Source organism: Pleurodeles waltl, chromosome 12 (genome assembly GCF_031143425.1).
Source record: "Pleurodeles waltl isolate 20211129_DDA chromosome 12, aPleWal1.hap1.20221129, whole genome shotgun sequence".
NCBI lineage: Eukaryota > Metazoa > Chordata > Amphibia > Caudata > Salamandridae > Pleurodeles > Pleurodeles waltl.
In genome coordinates this window covers 489,456,853-489,481,656 of record NC_090451.1, presented here as the reverse complement: position 1 = coordinate 489,481,656, position 24,804 = coordinate 489,456,853, and the positions used below count along the sequence as shown (strand labels likewise).

At 43.7% G+C, this 24,804-nt stretch overlaps 1 protein-coding gene across 2 annotated transcripts in view; it reads left to right on the top strand.

The window, feature by feature from the left end:
* Positions 1-24,804, top strand: part of DYNC1LI2 (dynein cytoplasmic 1 light intermediate chain 2) — a 306,588-nt gene that overhangs the window by 123,752 nt on the left and 158,032 nt on the right. The gene's annotated exons all lie outside the window — the stretch shown is intronic.

The following is a 24,804-nucleotide window of genomic DNA, read 5'->3' as shown; positions in this document are numbered from 1 at the left end:
CCTTAGGGGCTGTCCTGACTGGTGGGTGACTTTTCCTTGTATTCTCATTATCTTCTCCAGCCTTGCCTCCAAAAGTGGGGGCAGTGGCCAGAGGGGCAGGCATCTCCACTAGCTGGGATGCCCTGTGGCGCTGTAACAAAAGGGGTGAGCCTTTGAGGCTCACCGCCAGGTGTTACAGTTCCTGCAGGGGGAGGTGAGAAGCACCTCCACCCAGTACAGACTTTGTTCCTATCCACAGAGTGACAAAGGCACTCTTCCCATGTGGCCAGCAACTGGTTGTGGCAGGCTGGCAGAAACTGGTCAGCCTAACACTAGAATTCGGATTGGTATTCAGGGGGCATCTCTAAGATGCCCTCTGGGTGCTTTGCACAATAAAATCCACACTGGCATCAGTGTGGATTTATTGTGCTTATAAGTTTGATACCAAACTTCCCAGATTTCAGTGTAGCCATTATGGAACTGTGGAGTTCGTGTTTGACAAACTCCAAGACCATATATTCTTATGACTACCCTGCACTTACAATGTCTAAGGCTTTGCTTAGACACTATAGGGACATAGTGCTCATGCACATATGTCCTCCCCTGCGGTACCCTGTCTTAGGGCTATAAAGCCTGCTAGAGGGGTGACTTACCTATGCCACAGGCAGTGTGAGGTTGGCATGGCACTCTGAGGGGAGTGCCATGTTGACTTAGTCATTTTCTCCCCACCAGCACACACAAGCTGTGAGGCAGTGTGCATGGCTGAGTGAGGGGTCCCCAGGGTGGCATAAGACGTGCTGCAGCCCTTAGAGACCTTCCCTGGCATGACGTCCCTTGGTACCAGGGGTGCCATTTACAAGGGACTTATCTAGGTGCCGGGGCTGTGCCAATTGTGGAAGCAAAGGTACAGTTTAGGGAAAGAACACTGGTGCTGGGGCATGGTTAGCAGGGTCCCAGCACACTTTCAATCATAACTGGCATCAGCAAAAGGCAAAAAGTCATTTGGAAGGCCTTCTGTCCCCAAGGGGAGCAGAGAGCCCACCAGAGACCAGGTAATTTTTTTTTTTTTTTTAAATAATAAAAGGGTGGAGGTATGACCATACCACCACCCCAAATAAATGGGGCCAGGCCAAAGTTGTTCTGCCCACCAATGGGCAGATAAGGCAATTACCCCCGATCCACACCCCATGGGGTGTCAAAGTCTACTAGAATGCCAGGGGAAAAAAACAAAAATAGTGGGGTGGTGGCTACCAACCAATATGGGCCTGGTTATGCCTCCACCCCAACTGAAGGGGGTAACAGTCTTTCAGCTCTCCCCCGCACACTAAAACATCTTATCCCATGGCAACCAAGAGAACATTTGATTATTTGGGGTTTTGGTTTTACATTTGGGCCATGAGAGCTTGGCTAACTCTCAAAATCGTCTCCCTTGGAATGGTGAGGGCTGCACTTTTTGGACTATGGGATGCTGCCACATAGAAAAATCCACAAGACCTAGACACATCTGAAAACTAAACATCTGGATGAGTCCAGGATGGTGTACTTCACATGCACCTGCACCATTTTCTTAACCACAATGCCCTGCAAACCTTGCTGGAAATCACACATTTCCCCCACATTTTTGTGATGGAACCTTCCGGAATCTTCATGAATACACAATATTCCTACCACCCAGCATTGTTTCATCTGTACCAATAAAAATTCTGCTGCACTTGTCAGCTTAAAAATGTTTTTTTCAAACTGCTCTTTTGGACCCGCTTTGGTTCCCCCCTCAATTTCGACATGTTTTTGGCTCTTCCCTGTCACAGGCTCTTGGCCCACCTACACAAGTGAGGTATCATTTTTACCGGGAGGCTGAGGGGGAACTTTGGGTGGTAGGAAATTTGTCCCAGTGCGGTGATCCCACACAGAAATGTGGGGAAAAATTGGATTTTTGTAGTTAAGTTTGAGGTTTGCTGAGGATTCTGGGTAAGAAAACATTGGGGGATCCACACAAGGCACATCTCCCTGGACTCTAGTTTTCAGAAATGTCTGGGTTTGGTAGGTTTCCCTAGATGGCTACTGAGCCCAGGACCAAAAACGCAGAAAACTGCTTCCAAGGAGGGACTGCTTTACCGTCTATGCAGAGCATGTGTATCTTCAGCCACACATGCCATTGAATAGATTGTTACTTACCCTGTAAGCATCTCTTCGTGGCATGCTGTGCTATAGATTCACATGCGCCCTCCCTCCTCCCGGTGGCCGTTGCAGTTACTTTTTATATATTTACTCTTTGCATGGACATCTCTTTCCTTGCACATACTTTTTACTCCTTTCTCACCCGCCTGTGGGGAAAATAATGTGACAATGGAGTAGATGCCCATGATCGATATCACTGAGAGGAGTCACTCGACCTCATGACTCGAACTACTTCTTCGAAGAAAAGCAACTTGCACAACTCTTGACCCAACACTAGGTTAGGAGTATACAGAAAATGTGACTCTACAGCACTAAATGCCACGAACAGTTGCTTACCGGGTAAGTTACTTAATCCTTTAAGCAGTCAACCAGCTTTCTCTCCTATCTTATATTTGCAGAATCTACATTTTATTGCAGTTCCTTCCACTATTTTAGATTTGAAGAAATCTAAGGAAATTTTTGCTGTTGCTCTTTTCTGTCTCTGGTCTGAGTTTAGAGATGAGCAGTATTATCAGGTCAGATCATCCACTTAAATTTTAGCCTAGGTTTTTTTTTTTTCACTGGCCTCTGTTTTGGCTGTTGTCGCATCTGTCATGACGTAGCCACTGCATGTGACCTTTTCGACAGACCATTGCATCTGAGATGAGGATTCAAAATTCATAGCCTTTCCCGTGGCTCAAGAGTTATCCTCAGGGGTCCTATGAGTGTTGGCTCTGATTCGCCATTGATCAGAAGGGGGTTTTGGTAACTGAAGATTGAGAGAGAGAAGGACTGGATAATGGTCCGTCACTCCAACTCAGGAGATGGATCAATCTAATATATTAGGAAGTAAAGTAACCTGTATTTGAACATAGTTCTGTCTGGATAATGAGCTATGTACTCCTGATAGAAAGGTGTATATACAAGATGGATATAAGATGTGCCAAATGTCAACCAATGTGTTCATGTATTACATCTTTTAATGCTGCTCTGTCATCACAATTGGACCTATCAATGTGGCCTATTTTGGCGAGAATAGGATCAAAGAATACATTCCAGCCACCTCCTCCATTACTATCTTGGTGCGATCAAAACTCTAAACAGTCTAGTCTATGGATGCAGCCTAGGACATTGTGAACTTCATGATACAAATTTTGACAAAGGCATAGCTCCCTCTTGATCTGCCCAGGATTGTAATGAATGATGAACCAAACCAGCAACCCTACAGTTTTTGGGGAAATTAGGGGAATGGGAGGGTTCTACATTCTACTACTGGGAAGCATGAATCAGCCTGGTGGACTTGGAGTGCATTGCCCAGCAGCAGTAGTGGCTGGAGGACAGCCCTCACCCAGTCCTCTCGCCCAGAGACGCACTTAATCAGTGGAGGAGGGGGGGGTCCCGCTGAGCGGGATGAAACCGGGTGCGTGCCCAGGTGAATACCGGGCCAAGAGGGGGCCCGTCTGCGCCATTCCGTGCCCAGACAAGGCTGGGCTGGACCACCACCCCTGACATCTGCTTGAATGCTTCCCCAGAGATAGTATACATCATGGCTATTAAGGTCCTTTAGGGTAAGCCTTTCGCTTATCGAGCTGTTTATAAGAGGGAAACCAAAGGCTAATGGACATGTTGCTCAGCCTCATAAGCCAACAAGCATAGATGCTATGCTAGAGGAGCAATTGGTGTCCTGTCTAACAAAATAACCCTGACTGAGTGGGGGCTATCATTGGGCCGCGGTCATGGGGCTGATGTCACTGCAGTTGACTTTCTTGGTTGACCTGGAGTAAATTCTGCAAGGGGGCGGGGAGAGGAATCTGGGCACTCGAGTAGGTGCATTATGAATGGCAGCATTATCATTGGCCCCTCATGATGTGCCTCTTGCAGAGCTTGAGAAGAGCGTAGCTAGTTCTCCAGTTGGCATTAGTAATAGTAGAATCATGGCAAATTTGAATCCTGACCCCGAACCGACGCCCAAAGGGAATAAAATGGAATCTGGGGCATAGCAGGTGCGTCTGAAATCGAAACAGCAAGTTAGAGGGGCTGATAGGGAGAAAGGGAGTAGTTTACCAATTTCAATATTGAGTTTGGGGCCCACCATAGTGGATGAAATATGTGACAAAATTATGAATGCTTTCGAGGATTTGTTGGGGAAGTTCCTAAGCCCACTGGTGGATCGCATTGTAGGACAGTTAGGAAATTTGGCTGCCTCTCATGAACTGACAAAGGAGCAGTCAGGCTGTGCAGCATCTGTTGCTGCCCCCATTTTAGGGCAGGAAGTACAAGAAGAAAGGCCTAATGTCAGTGTTAAAATCTGTGGCAAGTCAGGTCTTCTTAAAACTGCCCAAAAGGAGGTAACACCAGGTCTGAATATAGATGCTTTGGCTGGCACTTCCTGTGATGGCTCTAATCTATAGACTAGACCTCGTGTAAGAGACAGAAGTTCAGTGAAAAGAGGAGGCTTGACTGGTGATAGTGACATACTGAATCTTCCCCCCCGAAGCTTGCCCTTATGTTGTGGTGATGGCAGGCATACCGCCCCTAAAGGAGAACCAATTAGAAACCTGTCAGCAGGCTCGTAACAAGGTCCTCCACTGGTTGAATGGACTTGGAGGATTCAGCATCGATATCGCTGATTAAATTTTAATGACACGTTGAGTTAGCTGGGTGGGACCCCTGCTCATTGAGGGAAATTGTATAGTTGTAAATTTTAAATCCCCTGCGACTGGTGCAAGTATTTTTTGCACAAATCCTGTAAATAGGAGGGTCAAATAGTGTATTGCACTGGTACCGCTTGGGAATTTTTTTCAGACTTTATTGGGTGACTCCCAACATACCCTGCTCCTAACAAATTTGTGGCCCTACCTGACTGTAATGAGATTGATGGACTGGATGTGTCGAATACCTCAGAGGAGATTGTCGGTCGTGCCATCTTCAGCGTTTCAGATTGCCCTCAAAGTCCACAACCTTAGTTGACATCTTCTACAGTCTCTACCATTCAGCATGCAACAGGACTGTCAGTTGAGGCATTTACGGTACAGGATAACCACGGGTTAAGTAATCCTATTACAGTAAACCTCTGCCCATTTCGTATAATGAGGTGGAAGGTTGCAGGTTAAAATGCAAGAATGGGCTGATTGGACTAACATAAGCAGATAGAATTGTATGATGTACTGTTATTAGGAATCCTGGGGTACCAATGTTAAAATGGTTGATGGCTTTGAGAGTTTGTTTGATAGCAGTCCCGTCTCGATCGGGCAGGGCTTCGGTGGCCTATCGATATGGGTGAGTTTGTCCTTTGGCTGTCGGACGAAAGCGGTGCCCATTAATCGTAGCGCCTGTTAGGTGGTTCTACTGAATAGTGGGGTATGTTTATTTTTGATAAATTTTTATAAGAACGATTTCAGCAATGTGCTTAACCGTTGTTTTGAGGGTCTTGCTGCATGTATCGCAGAAATTGTAGAGAGGTGAGTGCTCAAAGGTCTAGAAATGTTTGTGCCTTGCTGATGAGTTTAATGCAAAGTTAAATATAGGCTGGACAGGGGATGAAGCGAACGGATGTAACAGGAGGGATAGTAGAGGCAGGAACTTAGAGGCTTTTTTGGCCACTCTTAACTTGGTAAATACAGTGGATATTGTTGGTACAAATGAATCGAGGTCGCCCACGTATAGGGAAAGGAACTGTAGTTCAACAATTGATAACATCTTTGTGTCCCATAACTTAGTAGATATGTTGGAATGTGGAGAAGTCATTGGAGCAGGCTTCCAGGACCACAACCCTTTGGTAATTGCAATTGACGTACCACTTAGAGGGAGTTTCCGGTCAATAGTTGGCCTTGATAACCTATCTTTATCAACTGATAATCTTAAAATTTTTCGAGAATGGCCAATCCCAGGAGCTTCTTGAGTAGCGTTATCTCGGAGAACATGGAAGTGGTGATGGGTTGTTAAATGGAGAGGCCAGAGCATGAGGGAAACTTGGTGAATCAGTTTGAAGCCTTATGTAATTGGATACGCAATATGTCTCTAAACCTATGAAGCTCAGACAAACAGTCCCACGTTGGTTTGACTGGCTGTGCTCTCAAGCTAACCGCCTTTCACGGAGGGCACTAAATGAAAAACCAAGAGATAATGCTGTGGTAACTGCAAGGCAGAAGGAATATAAGTAAATGGTTAAGAGGCGGCGCAATGAAATCATCTGTAAAAATTGGGATTTATTGTCACGTTGGGCCTATACAAAGGATAGTAAGTCCTTTTGTTCGGCGATGTCAGGTATGCGCTCCTTAGTTAAATCTGATCCTGGGATAAGCTTCTTTATAACAGTGCTTCCTGGGAAAATCATTTCTCTATAATATATCAGTCTTCAGAGCCCCCTAGTGAGGTGTTGCCAGATTCCATTTTTTAAAAATATTTCCTTACAAGTGTCAGTGCATGAGGTGACCCTTGCCATACATCAGAGCAAGGGTGGTAAAGCTCTGGGCCCGGATGGAATACCAATTGATGTAATCAAATGTGAGGTGGACCTCAGGGCACCACTGTTGGCCAGTGTGTTTAACAACCTAAACCAGTGCCAATTTCTTGGAGGAACTCAGTGATTGTCCCACTCTTAACCCCACTGTTATTGCCCAATTTCTTTAATTGATATGCCAGCAAGCATTTTGGGCAGAGTTTTTTGTATAATTGGATACAGCAGTGGGCGCAAGAGCATAACATCATACACGATTGCCAACATGGGTTCTGTTCCATATTGGAACTATAGAACCGTGCTTAAATCTGCATCTAGTGATAAGTAAGTATACAGTGGCAAAGCAGTTGTCTGTGTACTTGGCTTTTATGGTCCTACCAATGTCCTTTGATTGCGTTAACCTCTCCAGGTTGTTGCCTATGCTTGTTGAGATGGGTCTTGACCCCACCCAGCCTGGTGCAGCTATTGACATTGTTTCATTTTAACACAAATGCCAGGGTTAGGTTCGGTCAAAGTGGTGAGGTTATCAATATAGCATGAGATGTACGCCAGGGTTGTGTACTTCCTCTGCTCTAATTTATCTTGTAGATAAATTCATTTAATTACACGTTAAGAGTGAGCACCCCTGGCGTCCTCAAAGTAAATGTTGTCCCATTACCAGTCCCTCTTTATGCGGATGACGCAGTGTTATTTGCCCATACCCCAAACGCTTTACGTCGGTTACTGGTTTCCTTTGTGGACTCCATGGCTGACCTTGGGTTGACAACTAATTATACTAAGTCTTTCATCATGACCTGTGGGAATAAGTGCAAAAAATGATATTGGTCCAGGTAGGCAACCATCGTCTCTCTAGCGTAGATAGTTTCTCATATCTAGGAGTATCTTTTAGTGCCCTGGGTTCGTGGGTGGATCATGTGGCAACCTGTCGTCGTTGGAACCATTGTCGACGTTTTGATCTTTAGCGCTGACGGTCTAGATTTTGTCATGGACGTCGTCAAGGAAGAAGTCACCATCGCCAGGCAGGTTACCGTCATCGTCACCACCGATGTAGCTGCCATGTACGTCATCGTCAACGACGACGACCTCGTCGACAGTGGAATCGTCAACGGTCTATCTTCAGAGGCTGAAGTAGGCTTCCTAAACGTCAACAACACCTTTGGAGGGGGTGTAGAAGGCTCTGAGGAGGATTTTGGGACCTCCCTTGATGTTGAAGGCCAATGGCTGGATGTTGAGGAGGATCTTTTTTCCTGAGGTGAAGATGAGACTGCGGCCTTCACCAGACCCCAGTGAGGTCTTTTTAAAAGTCTTTGAGGGCTGTCTGGAACCCTTTTCAGATTGAGGTGATCTATGCATCTTTTGTGACTTCCTAGTAGACCATGAAGACTCCTCACTGTCTGAGTCTAAGAAAGGGTTCTTTCTTGCTTTAAGCTTTTGGAGCCAAATCAACAGCCTCCCCTCTCTATCTTTCAAAGTCTTTGATGAAAAGGTACACCATACCTTACAATCAGCAGCAGAGTGTTCAGGGTAGAGGAAATATATACACTCTGTACGAGGGTCTTCTGAATGGAGCCTTTTCTTTCCACAAGTGCTGCAGGCTCTAAAGAGACTTTTTCTCTCCCTGTCCGACATCCTGCTGGTATAACAAGCTCTAGAAGGTATGGGTGTAAATCAGACACACCCAACAAGCAAAAGGACTTCAGATATATTGAAGTCTTCTCTCACAGAAACAAACTGAGCAGAGCTCAGAGGAGACTCCCTAGCACGACGTGCGGTAGAAAATCTGAGGTGCTGGAGCTTCTCTCAGGAGGGTTCTAAAGGGTGATACTCTCTGATTGGCTAAGGTTCAAGTTTGGTCCTTTTTTACATAAAGACTTGGATGGGTTAATAAAATTAAGAGAATTTGTTTTAGATGTTATGTCTTTGGGGCATTGTCTTTTTTTAAGGTACCGGGGACTCCCATCTCGACGATTGGGAATGATTCAAGCATGTGAATCTATGAAAGATTCCAAAACTGGAGAACTATAGTTACAGGTAATTAACTTATTTTCTTGCTTGTCATGTGTGAAGGGTACTTCTCTCCCCTGGATTGCTTATGCTAAAAGAAAGTTGGATGAATTAGGACTCCCAAATCTTTTTATTGACTGGGAACGATGTTTGGAGGTTCAACGTAAGCAACTGCAAGATTTAGGATTCGCATATCTAGGAAGGAAACGGGAAGTCATGGTGCAGTCTAAATCATCTGTTGCCGCTTATTTGCAGTTGGATCCAGTGTTATTGCCTACAAGCTATCTTTGGAACATAAGCAGGCACTGGACACGTGCTCTGTCGTTTAGGTTCATGCAGGTACAATGAAATACATTCTTTGTTTCCCAGTAGGCTGCTTTTTCTTTGAAGTCGGTGGAAGTTGAGAATCGGTTATGCAGTTACACTATTTACTGAACACAAGTGGGTGGTGGCCTAGAGAAAAGGTACAGATTAGCTTATTCTGGTAGGTAGAAATATGGCAGACATAGGAAAGAATATAGCAGTTACAGTTAATAAAATGGATACTTTGAAAATGCTGAAGTTAAAGGATACCAGCTCCTTTTGTGTTGTGTAGTTTGGAGTGAGTGGTCCAGTGAATTGTGCATATACAACTGGAGAACATTGTGGGAAGGGAAAAGCATAGAGTGCATTAAACATTGTGAGAAAGGGAACCACGAGGAGGGAGGGTGACAAAAGGAGTGGGGTGAGTGCCCCTGGTCCTTAGATAAACTGTAGACCTGAAGGAAATGCCCTGTGCCACTGACCCTTTCACCCTGTGCCCATACTGCTACATTATGGTTTTTCAGGGAGTCTTAGCATAGTAATATCAAAGTAGTCCAAGAGGGCCTAGGAGACCATCTCTAACTGCCAAAGAGAAACCATAACTAGCTTTTTTTTTAATGAAAGAAACAAACCCATAGAGAATAGCTCCTCTGTCAGGGATGGGAGAGAGTCTAGTACTCTCAGTTTAAATTTAGAGCTAAATTTAAGAAACAGTTTCTAGAAGCAGCAATTGTTTTAGTTCACAGCACAGACTCGGAATCCTACAGATAACAGAGAGCTTGTTAGTACGATATAGGTGCCACACAGTTTGAGCCATATGTGATTGTCAGTCATGAAATCTGAAAAGCATGATTAAAGAACACCACATGCATGTTGCATCATGATGAATACATCAAGAATAAGAAAATACTTGTAGTGGATCAGGCTGAGAACAGATCAGAGGCCCAAGGGATGAGGAGGTAACTTCTCTGCCTCCCGAACCAGCTTGATGGTAGATCTAGATTTGTCTGTGTCTGTATGTCCTATTTTTTAAAGACTTTCATGGTTTTAGTGCTAGTGGACTTTTGAGGATTTTGCATGGCTTCCTGGGGTGTTTCTGGCTGGAGGGGAGTTGGGTCAAACCCCTGCTTGAGGTGTCTGAAGGTGTTCGATCATTCCATGATTACAAATAATTTTGGAAGCGTTCTAGATTGTCCGGGTCATCCCACTCGCTTGTTTCATCTTGGGAGTCATCTGCATTATAGCTCTGTTCAGTAACATGTATCTCACATATATATTCTGTAGTTGGGATCTTAATGGTGATGTTAGAAAGTGGTGTCTCTTGGCTTTAGGTACTGCAGAATAGTCAACTAAGTTGTGTAGTTAATGCCCATTAAAATCAAATTGAGCCTTATGTTGTATAGCAGTTTGCAGGATGAATTTAGTATGTTGATGCAAGGGGAGGCATACTATCATCTGTGATGATTTGTGTGGACAAATGATATGTGAATGGATCTTATGTGCTCTTTGAAATTCTAGTAGTCAATTCAACAGTATTGCAGTAATTGAGGGATAAATTAGGTCAATGACTATCATGTCATAATTTCTTGTTTTTTTTTTTCTTTCTTTTCTGCCATGTAAATCATGGATCCTCACATTGTCACAGTGTGCCATATCTCCGTCAGCTTTTCCTTCCAAGTGCCAGATGTCTTTTCTCCAGTGCGGAATAGCATTAATGTGAACCTCATTATCTACTACTCTGGCTTCAATTGAGGGTAGTTTGGAGTTGAATGTCATTGAGCTGATACGCATACTTCTGATGAGCAGTCCACGACTGTAGTGCCAAGTCTCGATATATGAACTGGCCTATAGCAGATAATTATCAGGCAGGCAAGAGATAAATCCGCCCAGTACAGCCAAAGACATTTATCAGGAGAGATGTGCCTGATCAATGGAAGTAGTTGTGCATCCCCACAAGGGCCTTGCAGTGAGGATTTGGATTGATTTTAGGTGAGAAGAACAGAGGTTCATGAAGCTGAGAAATATCATCTCAGTGGCAATCCCTGTTTTTATTTTAAATAATAAAAGGGTGGAGGTATGACCATACCACCACCCCAAATAAATGGGGCCAGGCCAAAGTTGTTCTGCCCACCAATGGGCAGATAAGGCAATTACCCCCGATCCACACCCCATGGGGTGTCAAAGTCTACTAGAATGCCAGGGGAAAAAAACAAAAATAGTGGGGTGGTGGCTACCAACCAATATGGGCCTGGTTATGCCTCCACCCCAACTGAAGGGGGTAACAGTCTTTCAGCTCTCCCCCGCACACTAAAACATCTTATCCCATGGCAACCAAGAGAACATTTGATTATTTGGGGTTTTGGTTTTACATTTGGGCCATGAGAGCTTGGCTAACTCTCAAAATCGTCTCCCTTGGAATGGTGAGGGCTGCACTTTTTGGACTATGGGATGCTGCCACATAGAAAAATCCACAAGACCTAGACACATCTGAAAACTAAACATCTGGATGAGTCCAGGATGGTGTACTTCACATGCACCTGCACCATTTTCTTAACCACAATGCCCTGCAAACCTTGCTGGAAATCACACATTTCCCCCACATTTTTGTGATGGAACCTTCCGGAATCTTCATGAATACACAATATTCCTACCACCCAGCATTGTTTCATCTGTACCAATAAAAATTCTGCTGCACTTGTCAGCTTAAAAATGTTTTTTTCAAACTGCTCTTTTGGACCCGCTTTGGTTCCCCCCTCAATTTCGACATGTTTTTGGCTCTTCCCTGTCACAGGCTCTTGGCCCACCTACACAAGTGAGGTATCATTTTTACCGGGAGGCTGAGGGGGAACTTTGGGTGGTAGGAAATTTGTCCCAGTGCGGTGATCCCACACAGAAATGTGGGGAAAAATTGGATTTTTGTAGTTAAGTTTGAGGTTTGCTGAGGATTCTGGGTAAGAAAACATTGGGGGATCCACACAAGGCACATCTCCCTGGACTCTAGTTTTCAGAAATGTCTGGGTTTGGTAGGTTTCCCTAGATGGCTACTGAGCCCAGGACCAAAAACGCAGAAAACTGCTTCCAAGGAGGGACTGCTTTACCGTCTATGCAGAGCATGTGTATCTTCAGCCACACATGCCATTGAATAGATTGTTACTTACCCTGTAAGCATCTCTTCGTGGCATGCTGTGCTATAGATTCACATGCGCCCTCCCTCCTCCCGGTGGCCGTTGCAGTTACTTTTTATATATTTACTCTTTGCATGGACATCTCTTTCCTTGCACATACTTTTTACTCCTTTCTCACCCGCCTGTGGGGAAAATAATGTGACAATGGAGTAGATGCCCATGATCGATATCACTGAGAGGAGTCACTCGACCTCATGACTCGAACTACTTCTTCGAAGAAAAGCAACTTGCACAACTCTTGACCCAACACTAGGTTAGGAGTATACAGAAAATGTGACTCTACAGCACTAAATGCCACGAACAGTTGCTTACCGGGTAAGTTACTTAATCCTTTAAGCAGTCAACCAGCTTTCTCTCCTATCTTATATTTGCAGAATCTACATTTTATTGCAGTTCCTTCCACTATTTTAGATTTGAAGAAATCTAAGGAAATTTTTGCTGTTGCTCTTTTCTGTCTCTGGTCTGAGTTTAGAGATGAGCAGTATTATCAGGTCAGATCATCCACTTAAATTTTAGCCTAGGTTTTTTTTTTTTTCACTGGCCTCTGTTTTGGCTGTTGTCGCATCTGTCATGACGTAGCCACTGCATGTGACCTTTTCGACAGACCATTGCATCTGAGATGAGGATTCAAAATTCATAGCCTTTCCCGTGGCTCAAGAGTTATCCTCAGGGGTCCTATGAGTGTTGGCTCTGATTCGCCATTGATCAGAAGGGGGTTTTGGTAACTGAAGATTGAGAGAGAGAAGGACTGGATAATGGTCCGTCACTCCAACTCAGGAGATGGATCAATCTAATATATTAGGAAGTAAAGTAACCTGTATTTGAACATAGTTCTGTCTGGATAATGAGCTATGTACTCCTGATAGAAAGGTGTATATACAAGATGGATATAAGATGTGCCAAATGTCAACCAATGTGTTCATGTATTACATCTTTTAATGCTGCTCTGTCATCACAATTGGACCTATCAATGTGGCCTATTTTGGCGAGAATAGGATCAAAGAATACATTCCAGCCACCTCCTCCATTACTATCTTGGTGCGATCAAAACTCTAAACAGTCTAGTCTATGGATGCAGCCTAGGACATTGTGAACTTCATGATACAAATTTTGACAAAGGCATAGCTCCCTCTTGATCTGCCCAGGATTGTAATGAATGATGAACCAAACCAGCAACCCTACAGTTTTTGGGGAAATTAGGGGAATGGGAGGGTTCTACATTCTACTACTGGGAAGCATGAATCAGCCTGGTGGACTTGGAGTGCATTGCCCAGCAGCAGTAGTGGCTGGAGGACAGCCCTCACCCAGTCCTCTCGCCCAGAGACGCACTTAATCAGTGGAGGAGGGGGGGGTCCCGCTGAGCGGGATGAAACCGGGTGCGTGCCCAGGTGAATACCGGGCCAAGAGGGGGCCCGTCTGCGCCATTCCGTGCCCAGACAAGGCTGGGCTGGACCACCACCCCTGACATCTGCTTGAATGCTTCCCCAGAGATAGTATACATCATGGCTATTAAGGTCCTTTAGGGTAAGCCTTTCGCTTATCGAGCTGTTTATAAGAGGGAAACCAAAGGCTAATGGACATGTTGCTCAGCCTCATAAGCCAACAAGCATAGATGCTATGCTAGAGGAGCAATTGGTGTCCTGTCTAACAAAATAACCCTGACTGAGTGGGGGCTATCATTGGGCCGCGGTCATGGGGCTGATGTCACTGCAGTTGACTTTCTTGGTTGACCTGGAGTAAATTCTGCAAGGGGGCGGGGAGAGGAATCTGGGCACTCGAGTAGGTGCATTATGAATGGCAGCATTATCATTGGCCCCTCATGATGTGCCTCTTGCAGAGCTTGAGAAGAGCGTAGCTAGTTCTCCAGTTGGCATTAGTAATAGTAGAATCATGGCAAATTTGAATCCTGACCCCGAACCGACGCCCAAAGGGAATAAAATGGAATCTGGGGCATAGCAGGTGCGTCTGAAATCGAAACAGCAAGTTAGAGGGGCTGATAGGGAGAAAGGGAGTAGTTTACCAATTTCAATATTGAGTTTGGGGCCCACCATAGTGGATGAAATATGTGACAAAATTATGAATGCTTTCGAGGATTTGTTGGGGAAGTTCCTAAGCCCACTGGTGGATCGCATTGTAGGACAGTTAGGAAATTTGGCTGCCTCTCATGAACTGACAAAGGAGCAGTCAGGCTGTGCAGCATCTGTTGCTGCCCCCATTTTAGGGCAGGAAGTACAAGAAGAAAGGCCTAATGTCAGTGTTAAAATCTGTGGCAAGTCAGGTCTTCTTAAAACTGCCCAAAAGGAGGTAACACCAGGTCTGAATATAGATGCTTTGGCTGGCACTTCCTGTGATGGCTCTAATCTATAGACTAGACCTCGTGTAAGAGACAGAAGTTCAGTGAAAAGAGGAGGCTTGACTGGTGATAGTGACATACTGAATCTTCCCCCCCGAAGCTTGCCCTTATGTTGTGGTGATGGCAGGCATACCGCCCCTAAAGGAGAACCAATTAGAAACCTGTCAGCAGGCTCGTAACAAGGTCCTCCACTGGTTGAATGGACTTGGAGGATTCAGCATCGATATCGCTGATTAAATTTTAATGACACGTTGAGTTAGCTGGGTGGGACCCCTGCTCATTGAGGGAAATTGTATAGTTGTAAATTTTAAATCCCCTGCGACTGGTGCAAGTATTTTTTGCACAAATCCTGTAAATAGGAGGGTCAAATAGTGTATTGCACTGGTACCGCTTGGGAATTTTTTTCAGACTTTATTGGGTGACTCCCAACATACCCTGCTCCTAACAAATTTGTGGCCCTACCTGACTGTAATGAGATTGATGGACTGGATGTGTCGAATACCTCAGAGGAGATTGTCGGTCGTGCCATCTTCAGCGTTTCAGATTGCCCTCAAAGTCCACAACCTTAGTTGACATCTTCTACAGTCTCTACCATTCAGCATGCAACAGGACTGTCAGTTGAGGCATTTACGGTACAGGATAACCACGGGTTAAGTAATCCTATTACAGTAAACCTCTGCCCATTTCGTATAATGAGGTGGAAGGTTGCAGGTTAAAATGCAAGAATGGGCTGATTGGACTAACATAAGCAGATAGAATTGTATGATGTACTGTTATTAGGAATCCTGGGGTACCAATGTTAAAATGGTTGATGGCTTTGAGAGTTTGTTTGATAGCAGTCCCGTCTCGATCGGGCAGGGCTTCGGTGGCCTATCGATATGGGTGAGTTTGTCCTTTGGCTGTCGGACGAAAGCGGTGCCCATTAATCGTAGCGCCTGTTAGGTGGTTCTACTGAATAGTGGGGTATGTTTATTTTTGATAAATTTTTATAAGAACGATTTCAGCAATGTGCTTAACCGTTGTTTTGAGGGTCTTGCTGCATGTATCGCAGAAATTGTAGAGAGGTGAGTGCTCAAAGGTCTAGAAATGTTTGTGCCTTGCTGATGAGTTTAATGCAAAGTTAAATATAGGCTGGACAGGGGATGAAGCGAACGGATGTAACAGGAGGGATAGTAGAGGCAGGAACTTAGAGGCTTTTTTGGCCACTCTTAACTTGGTAAATACAGTGGATATTGTTGGTACAAATGAATCGAGGTCGCCCACGTATAGGGAAAGGAACTGTAGTTCAACAATTGATAACATCTTTGTGTCCCATAACTTAGTAGATATGTTGGAATGTGGAGAAGTCATTGGAGCAGGCTTCCAGGACCACAACCCTTTGGTAATTGCAATTGACGTACCACTTAGAGGGAGTTTCCGGTCAATAGTTGGCCTTGATAACCTATCTTTATCAACTGATAATCTTAAAATTTTTCGAGAATGGCCAATCCCAGGAGCTTCTTGAGTAGCGTTATCTCGGAGAACATGGAAGTGGTGATGGGTTGTTAAATGGAGAGGCCAGAGCATGAGGGAAACTTGGTGAATCAGTTTGAAGCCTTATGTAATTGGATACGCAATATCTCTCTAAACCTATGAAGCTCAGACAAACAGTCCCACGTTGGTTTGACTGGCTGTGCTCTCAAGCTAACCGCCTTTCACGGAGGGCACTAAATGAAAAACCAAGAGATAATGCTGTGGTAACTGCAAGGCAGAAGGAATATAAGTAAATGGTTAAGAGGCGGCGCAATGAAATCATCTGTAAAAATTGGGATTTATTGTCACGTTGGGCCTATACAAAGGATAGTAAGTCCTTTTGTTCGGCGATGTCAGGTATGCGCTCCTTAGTTAAATCTGATCCTGGGATAAGCTTCTTTATAACAGTGCTTCCTGGGAAAATCATTTCTCTATAATATATCAGTCTTCAGAGCCCCCTAGTGAGGTGTTGCCAGATTCCATTTTTTAAAAATATTTCCTTACAAGTGTCAGTGCATGAGGTGACCCTTGCCATACATCAGAGCAAGGGTGGTAAAGCTCTGGGCCCGGATGGAATACCAATTGATGTAATCAAATGTGAGGTGGACCTCAGGGCACCACTGTTGGCCAGTGTGTTTAACAACCTAAACCAGTGCCAATTTCTTGGAGGAACTCAGTGATTGTCCCACTCTTAACCCCACTGTTATTGCCCAATTTCTTTAATTGATATGCCAGCAAGCATTTTGGGCAGAGTTTTTTGTATAATTGGATACAGCAGTGGGCGCAAGAGCATAACATCATACACGATTGCCAACATGGGTTCTGTTCCAGATTGGAACTATAGAACCGTGCTTAAATCTGCATCTAGTGATAAGTAAGTATACAGTGGCAAAGCAGTTGTCTGTGTACTTGGCTTTTATGGTCCTACCAATGTCCTTTGATTGCGTTAACCTCTCCAGGTTGTTGCCTATGCTTGTTGAGATGGGTCTTGACCCCACCCAGCCTGGTGCAGCTATTGACATTGTTTCATTTTAACACAAATGCCAGGGTTAGGTTCGGTCAAAGTGGTGAGGTTATCAATATAGCATGAGATGTACGCCAGGGTTGTGTACTTCCTCTGCTCTAATTTATCTTGTAGATAAATTCATTTAATTACACGTTAAGAGTGAGCACCCCTGGCGTCCTCAAAGTAAATGTTGTCCCATTACCAGTCCCTCTTTATGCGGATGACGCAGTGTTATTTGCCCATACCCCAAACGCTTTACGTCGGTTACTGGTTTCCTTTGTGGACTCCATGGCTGACCTTGGGTTGACAACTAATTATACTAAGTCTTTCATCATGACCTGTGGGAATAAGTGCAAAAAATGATATTGGTCCAGGTAGGCAACCATCGTCTCTCTAGCGTAGATAGTTTCTCATATCTAGGAGTATCTTTTAGTGCCCTGGGTTCGTGGGTGGATCATGTGGCAACCTGTCGTCGTTGGAACCATTGTCGACGTTTTGATCTTTAGCGCTGACGGTCTAGATTTTGTCATGGACGTCGTCAAGGAAGAAGTCACCATCGCCAGGCAGGTTACCGTCATCGTCACCACCGATGTAGCTGCCATGTACGTCATCGTCAACGACGACGACCTCGTCGACAGTGGAATCGTCAACGGTCTATCTTCAGAGGCTGAAGTAGGCTTCCTAAACGTCAACAACACCTTTGGAGGGGGTGTAGAAGGCTCTGAGGAGGATTTTGGGACCTCCCTTGATGTTGAAGGCCAATGGCTGGATGTTGAGGAGGATCTTTTTTCCTGAGGTGAAGATGAGACTGCGGCCTTCACCAGACCCCAGTGAGGTCTTTTTAAAAGTCTTTGAGGGCTGTCTGGAACCCTTTTCAGATTGAGGTGATCTATGCATCTTTTGTGACTTCCTAGTAGACCATGAAGACTCCTCACTGTCTGAGTCTAAGAAAGGGTTCTTTCTTGCTTTAAGCTTTTGGAGCCAAATCAACAGCCTCCCCTCTCTATCTTTCAAAGTCTTTGATGAAAAGGTACACCATACCTTACAATCAGCAGCAGAGTGTTCAGGGTAGAGGAAATATATACACTCTGTACGAGGGTCTTCTGAATGGAGCCTTTTCTTTCCACAAGTGCTGCAGGCTCTAAAGAGACTTTTTCTCTCCCTGTCCGACATCCTGCTGGTATAACAAGCTCTAGAAGGTATGGGTGTAAATCAGACACACCCAACAAGCAAAAGGACTTCAGATATATTGAAGTCTTCTCTCACAGAAACAAACTGAGCAGAGCTCAGAGGAGACTCCCTAGCACGACGTGCGGTAGAAAATCTGAGGTGCTGGAGCTTCTCTCAGGAGGGTTCTAAAGGGTGATACTCTCTGATTGGCTAAGGTTCAAGTTTGGTCCTTTTTTACATAAAGACTTGGATGGGTTAATAAAATTAAGAGAATTTGTTTTAGATGTTATGTCTTTGGGGCATTGTCTTTTTTTAAGGTACCGGGGACTCCCATCTCGACGATTGGGAATGATTCAAGCATGTGAATCTATGAAAGATTCCAAAACTGGAGAACTATAGTTACAGGTAATTAACTTATTTTCTTGCTTGTCATGTGTGAAGGGTACTTCTCTCCCCTGGATTGCTTATGCTAAAAGAAAGTTGGATGAATTAGGACTCCCAAATCTTTTTATTGACTGGGAACGATGTTTGGAGGTTCAACGTAAGCAACTGCAAGATTTAGGATTCGCATATCTAGGAAGGAAACGGGAAGTCATGGTGCAGTCTAAATCATCTGTTGCCGCTTATTTGCAGTTGGATCCAGTGTTATTGCCTACAAGCTATCTTTGGAACATAAGCAGGCACTGGACACGTGCTCTGTCGTTTAGGTTCATGCAGGTACAATGAAATACATTCTTTGTTTCCCAGTAGGCTGCTTTTTCTTTGAAGTCGGTGGAAGTTGAGAATCGGTTATGCAGTTACACTATTTACTGAACACAAGTGGGTGGTGGCCTAGAGAAAAGGTACAGATTAGCTTATTCTGGTAGGTAGAAATATGGCAGACATAGGAAAGAATATAGCAGTTACAGTTAATAAAATGGATACTTTGAAAATGCTGAAGTTAAAGGATATCAGCTCCTTTTGTGTTGTGTAGTTTGGAGTGAGTGGTCCAGTGAATTGTGCATATACAACTGGAGAACATTGTGGGAAGGGAAAAGCATAGAGTGCATTAAACATTGTGAGAAAGGGAACCACGAGGAGGGAGGGTGACAAAAGGAGTGGGGTGAGTGCCCCTGGTCCTTAGATAAACTGTAGACCTGAAGGAAATGCCCTGTGCCACTGACCCTTTCACCCTGTGCCCATACTGCTACATTATGGTTTTTCAGGGAGTCTTAGCATAGTAATATCAAAGTAGTCCAAGAGGGCCTAGGAGACCATCTCTAACTGCCAAAGAGAAACCATAACTAGCTTTTTTTTTAATGAAAGAAACAAACCCATAGAGAATAGCTCCTCTGTCAGGGATGGGAGAGAGTCTAGTACTCTCAGTTTAAATTTAGAGCTAAATTTAAGAAACAGTTTCTAGAAGCAGCAATTGTTTTAGTTCACAGCACAGACTCAGAATCCTACAGATAACAGAGAGCTTGTTAGTACGATATAGGTGCCACACAGTTTGAGCCATATGTGATTGTCAGTCATGAAATCTGAAAAGCATGATTAAAGAACACCACATGCATGTTGCATCATGATGAATACATCAAGAATAAGAAAATACTTGTAGTGGATCAGGCTGAGAACAGATCAGAGGCCCAAGGGATGAGGAGGTAACTTCTCTGCCTCCCGAACCAGCTTGATGGTAGATCTAGATTTGTCTGTGTCTGTATGTCCTATTTTTTAAAGACTTTCATGGTTTTAGTGCTAGTGGACTTTTGAGGATTTTGCATGGCTTCCTGGGGTGTTTCTGGCTGGAGGGGAGTTGGGTCAAACCCCTGCTTGAGGTGTCTGAAGGTGTTCGATCATTCCATGATTACAAATAATTTTGGAAGCGTTCTAGATTGTCCGGGTCATCCCACTCGCTTGTTTCATCTTGGGAGTCATCTGCATTATAGCTCTGTTCAGTAACATGTATCTCACATATATATTCTGTAGTTGGGATCTTAATGGTGATGTTAGAAAGTGGTGTCTCTTGGCTTTAGGTACTGCAGAATAGTCAACTAAGTTGTGTAGTTAATGCCCATTAAAATCAAATTGAGCCTTATGTTGTATAGCAGTTTGCAGGATGAATTTAGTATGTTGATGCAAGGGGAGGCATACTATCATCTGTGATGATTTGTGTGGACAAATGATATGTGAATGGATCTTATGTGCTCTTTGAAATTCTAGTAGTCAATTCAACAGTATTGCAGTAATTGAGGGATAAATTAGGTCAATGACTATCATGTCATAATTTCTTGTTTTTTTTTTCTTTCTTTTCTGCCATGTAAATCATGGATCCTCACATTGTCACAGTGTGCCATATCTCCGTCAGCTTTTCCTTCCAAGTGCCAGATGTCTTTTCTCCAGTGCGGAATAGCATTAATGTGAACCTCATTATCTACTACTCTGGCTTCAATTGAGGGTAGTTTGGAGTTGAATGTCATTGAGCTGATACGCATACTTCTGATGAGCAGTCCACGACTGTAGTGCCAAGTCTCGATATATGAACTGGCCTATAGCAGATAATTATCAGGCAGGCAAGAGATAAATCCGCCCAGTACAGCCAAAGACATTTATCAGGAGAGATGTGCCTGATCAATGGAAGTAGTTGTGCATCCCCACAAGGGCCTTGCAGTGAGGATTTGGATTGATTTTAGGTGAGAAGAACAGAGGTTCATGAAGCTGAGAAATATCATCTCAGTGGCAATCCCTGTGGATGAAAGCCCCAAGATATGACTGAACTTGTGTTCGTTTTCCAATGTGCAGTAATTCTCACATAAGACATGAGTGCAGCATTGCAGTATAGTATAGAATAGGTGTCTGAGATAGGTCATAGGTTCAGGCATACATTTTGAAAACCATGTAGATCAAGTAGTAGTGATGCAGTAGAAATTCAGCAGGTTTTCCAATGACAATAGACTCTTCAAATGAAGAGTCATAGACTCTGTTTCTTGAAGAGTGGAGGATGGTCTCAGAAGCCGGGCTCCCCAGGCATTTAGCATCAGGGATTGTAGGTTGCGTCTCATCAGTCATATGATTGTTGTCTCCGCAGCTGAGGCCTTTGCCTCAAGGATTTATGCCGCAGGCTCTCCTGTACATTGGGCGACTGCTCCTAGAAGTTGCCAAACCATAGAGCAACCCAAGTTATAGAAATGCAGGGCCCATGGGAGAAAGCATGGTGGAGCTCTACTTAAGGGCTGCCATCATGGCCAAAGCCCTCAAACACTATAGGTATGCACTCATTCTCCACAGAGAGGGTTTTGTCCTTATTCACGTTTCTTATATTTTCTTTAAGAGGTTTTAACCACTTTAGCAGGTATCTAACATATCCTACTCACCATCTGACTGTTTTCGTCTTCAGTTTGTCACACAACCCGGTAATCATTACTTCAGCATCATGTCTATTAATATTTAGTACTTTTGTTAAGACAATACAGTGATAATAATGTATATCATAATGAAGCCAGTCAAGCAATATTTGTGCAAATAATGCTGTTGGTTATTTTGTTAGATTGGTCATAAAAATAATTACATTTTTAGCTCTCTGCTTAGTTTCTGCTTAGGTGGGCCCAGCACTTATCTGTGGGGACCAGATTTTATGTCTCATCATTAGACTTCGACCGAGGGAAAGTGGGAAAAGGTCAGAAAGGGAGAAAAAAGGAAGAAGTGAAAGATACAAAAACATTGACAAAGGGAGAAAGCAAGGATGAAAAACAATCTGCAGGAATGAGACTGAGATAAAAAGTTGTATGTGGTGGAGAAAAGACATGATAAAGAATAGACCAGGTAGTCTTCATATTCAACCTCTCTGGCTTTCAGCATAGCCTATGGTGGGCCCCCAAAATAAACTTTTAGCACTTCCATTTTCTTTATTTACAGATTAAACCATATTTAAAGCCACTCCAGTCTTGTTCTTACCCATGTCATCTCTGGGTGCTTGCACCTCCTAGATGTGAGATCGGAAACTTCATTTTATTTTAAAGTAAAGTTGACGCCCAGGGACTGTATAGACCTCCCAAGCAAGTCTGGCATGTGTGCCTGCTGACCAGTCTTCATTTCTTTTTGGTATATGGTATTCCTATCTTTTTTTGTTAAATTCCTGGATTTGCAGGTTTTCAACCTGCTTTTTTTTTTTTTAATTTTTGTTATTTATTTTTTTTACTTTTTTGGCACCTGCCTTTTCATCCATGCCAGAAATGCCTGAGTGCATACACACTACAATATGCAGGGGATTACTTCTGTGACCAAGTTACAGAAGGCATATGGCCACTCCCTTTAATTTGTGGCAATGACAATAGACTCTACGCCATATCTGATTCCAGTTGCAGAGTGGTGGTCTGCAATTCCTTCCTGCACATGAGACATTAGGGATGACCTAGATCCAAAGACATTCTTTTTCAGCTGAGGTGTTTCTTTCTGTACTCTTGAGGCATCCTGCTTAAGCTTCATCATTAGCAACAGCCTTGCACAAAACAGTTTTCATGAAAGTAGGTAACATAAAACATTTTAGCTTCTGTTGTGTGTATTGTGAAGAAGCACAGTCACAACAAGTGCTAACTGACAGAGAACCCCCTAAAGCCTTGAGGAGAGGAAAGAACAAAGAGGCAATTGTTGTAGGTGTTTCTTGTTATCCGTTTTCTACTTGAACGACTAAAGCCCTCACCCACCCTAGAGTGGCACGCTTCATCATAGGTCCCCCTCATCACACCTATACCCGGAAGGATAATGGTGTGGGCTACAGCCCTCAGCCGAGAGTAGCTTTTGAGGTTCATCTCAGAAAGGGCCCTAATAAGCATTAGGTGTGGATGTTGTGGATGTTGTGAATGAAGCAGAGATATCGGGAAGCATAAAACTACCTCTCGGTGGACTAGGAATATTTTATTGTTAGTCTCCAGTCTGTAGAGGCTAAAATAGAAGTGGGAGCAATTCATCCCACATATTTGATCTACATATTTCTCCCTTTAGTAACCCTGTAAAGAAGTGTTGAGACATTCATCAGGACTAAGGTTGTGTCTCTTCAAAGAATAATTGGGGGTAAAACAATATTAAAAAAGGGAAGGAACGGGAAGTAGATCAGGCAAAGGAACAATGGTGGTGCTTGAGGCTTGGCTGGGAGAGACCCAAAAAGAATAATTAAAAAACGCAGGGAGGAATGGGGAAAGCAGTGGACTAACAAAGGGAGAGGGATGATGGAGAGGGCAACACAGTGTTGAGAGGCTTGGGAAGCAGCACATAAAGGAGAGAGCATGCACTCTTTGGAGTCCTGAAGGAAAAAAGTAGTTCCCTAAACGTGAGCAGTGTAATGATGCAAGTCTGGTAAAGACTGGTAAAGATGCTACGCTCCAGGGAAGGACAAACACAAGAAAAGGAAGACAAGCTATTGACTAAAAAGCAAGCAAATGAGTGACCGTAAAGCCAGTTAACGATAAACAAGGGGCAACCTCTAAACCCAGTGTTACTTTTTGGTGTGGTCTACACAAGACTTTCAACCACAGACTGCTAAAAGCTGTCTGGTAGTCAAGACCTAAAAAGGGTACAAGAAAACAAGTTTTGCATTTAAACATGATTTATATTTAACTTTATTGTGGCTTTCAAAATGGCATACAGCATCAAGATGTGCAAGTGAAAGCGCAACAAATTCAGGAGATGTGTGTCTGTGTATGTGACCGTTGGTGCGTCTCCTCAGAAAAACACTCTAATGAACCTGTTGTGGTGGTGTCTGCTTCGCTAGGAATATGAAAGCATCAATTAATCAATTGTCTTTGCTCCTGCAATAGGGATTATCAAGAACTTTACTTTTCAAGTAGTCTAAAGAAGCAGTGGGGTAGAACTGTGCCATGCCACTGTAGCATAAAAAAACTTCTAAATAGAACACACGTTTCAGTAAAAAACAAAACAAAAATAAACTGAAAAATGTGAATAAAATCATGTGAATTGTTATTTAACAATGAAGGTAGACTGCCTGTTTTGGGTTAGCAGCTTTGAATGCCTAACACAACTGCTAAGGATGCATTGTCTGAGATTAACAGTTAACAAGTAAGACTGTGTTAGACCTTCAGTCATGCCTTGTGATTCGTTGCATGAGTTAGACACATCACTGCTAAATGACTGCCTAGGTGTCTGAACGGTAATGTGCTGGTTATAGGTCTTGCCCTTATGTGCACGTAGAATGCCACTGGCTGCACACACCTGGTTTCCATGCAGACAAGAGTTCTGCAGATTTTTCTGTAGCCCACTAGCTGTACCACTTATGTATCTGTATTGAAAATAATGTTGCAATTTGTGTGCAATTATGAGAGGCAGCTGTCGTAAGAGAGATAAGTAGTAGTAGGGCTGGAGAATAGGTTTTCAAAAATGCCATTTCTCAGTACCAATGACCAGTGGTTAATTTGTAAATAAAAACGTGCAGGAGCCCAAAGCTCTTGTCTGAAACGTGTAACTGCTACATTTAAATGTTTGAGCGCAGAATACTGAGGCAGCGTAATCCTAAAGCCATTTTGGAGCTCTTCAATCCGTTTACAGCCACTCCTTGATCATTCAGCTCACTCTTGTAGCTTTCTGTTTTCTCCCTTTGTGATGCTGTTATGTCTTTCTTTTCTCCACCTTTCCCGTAGGTGTCTTTTGCTTGCAGTCATTGCCAGATGCAAAAAACATAAGCACTGGC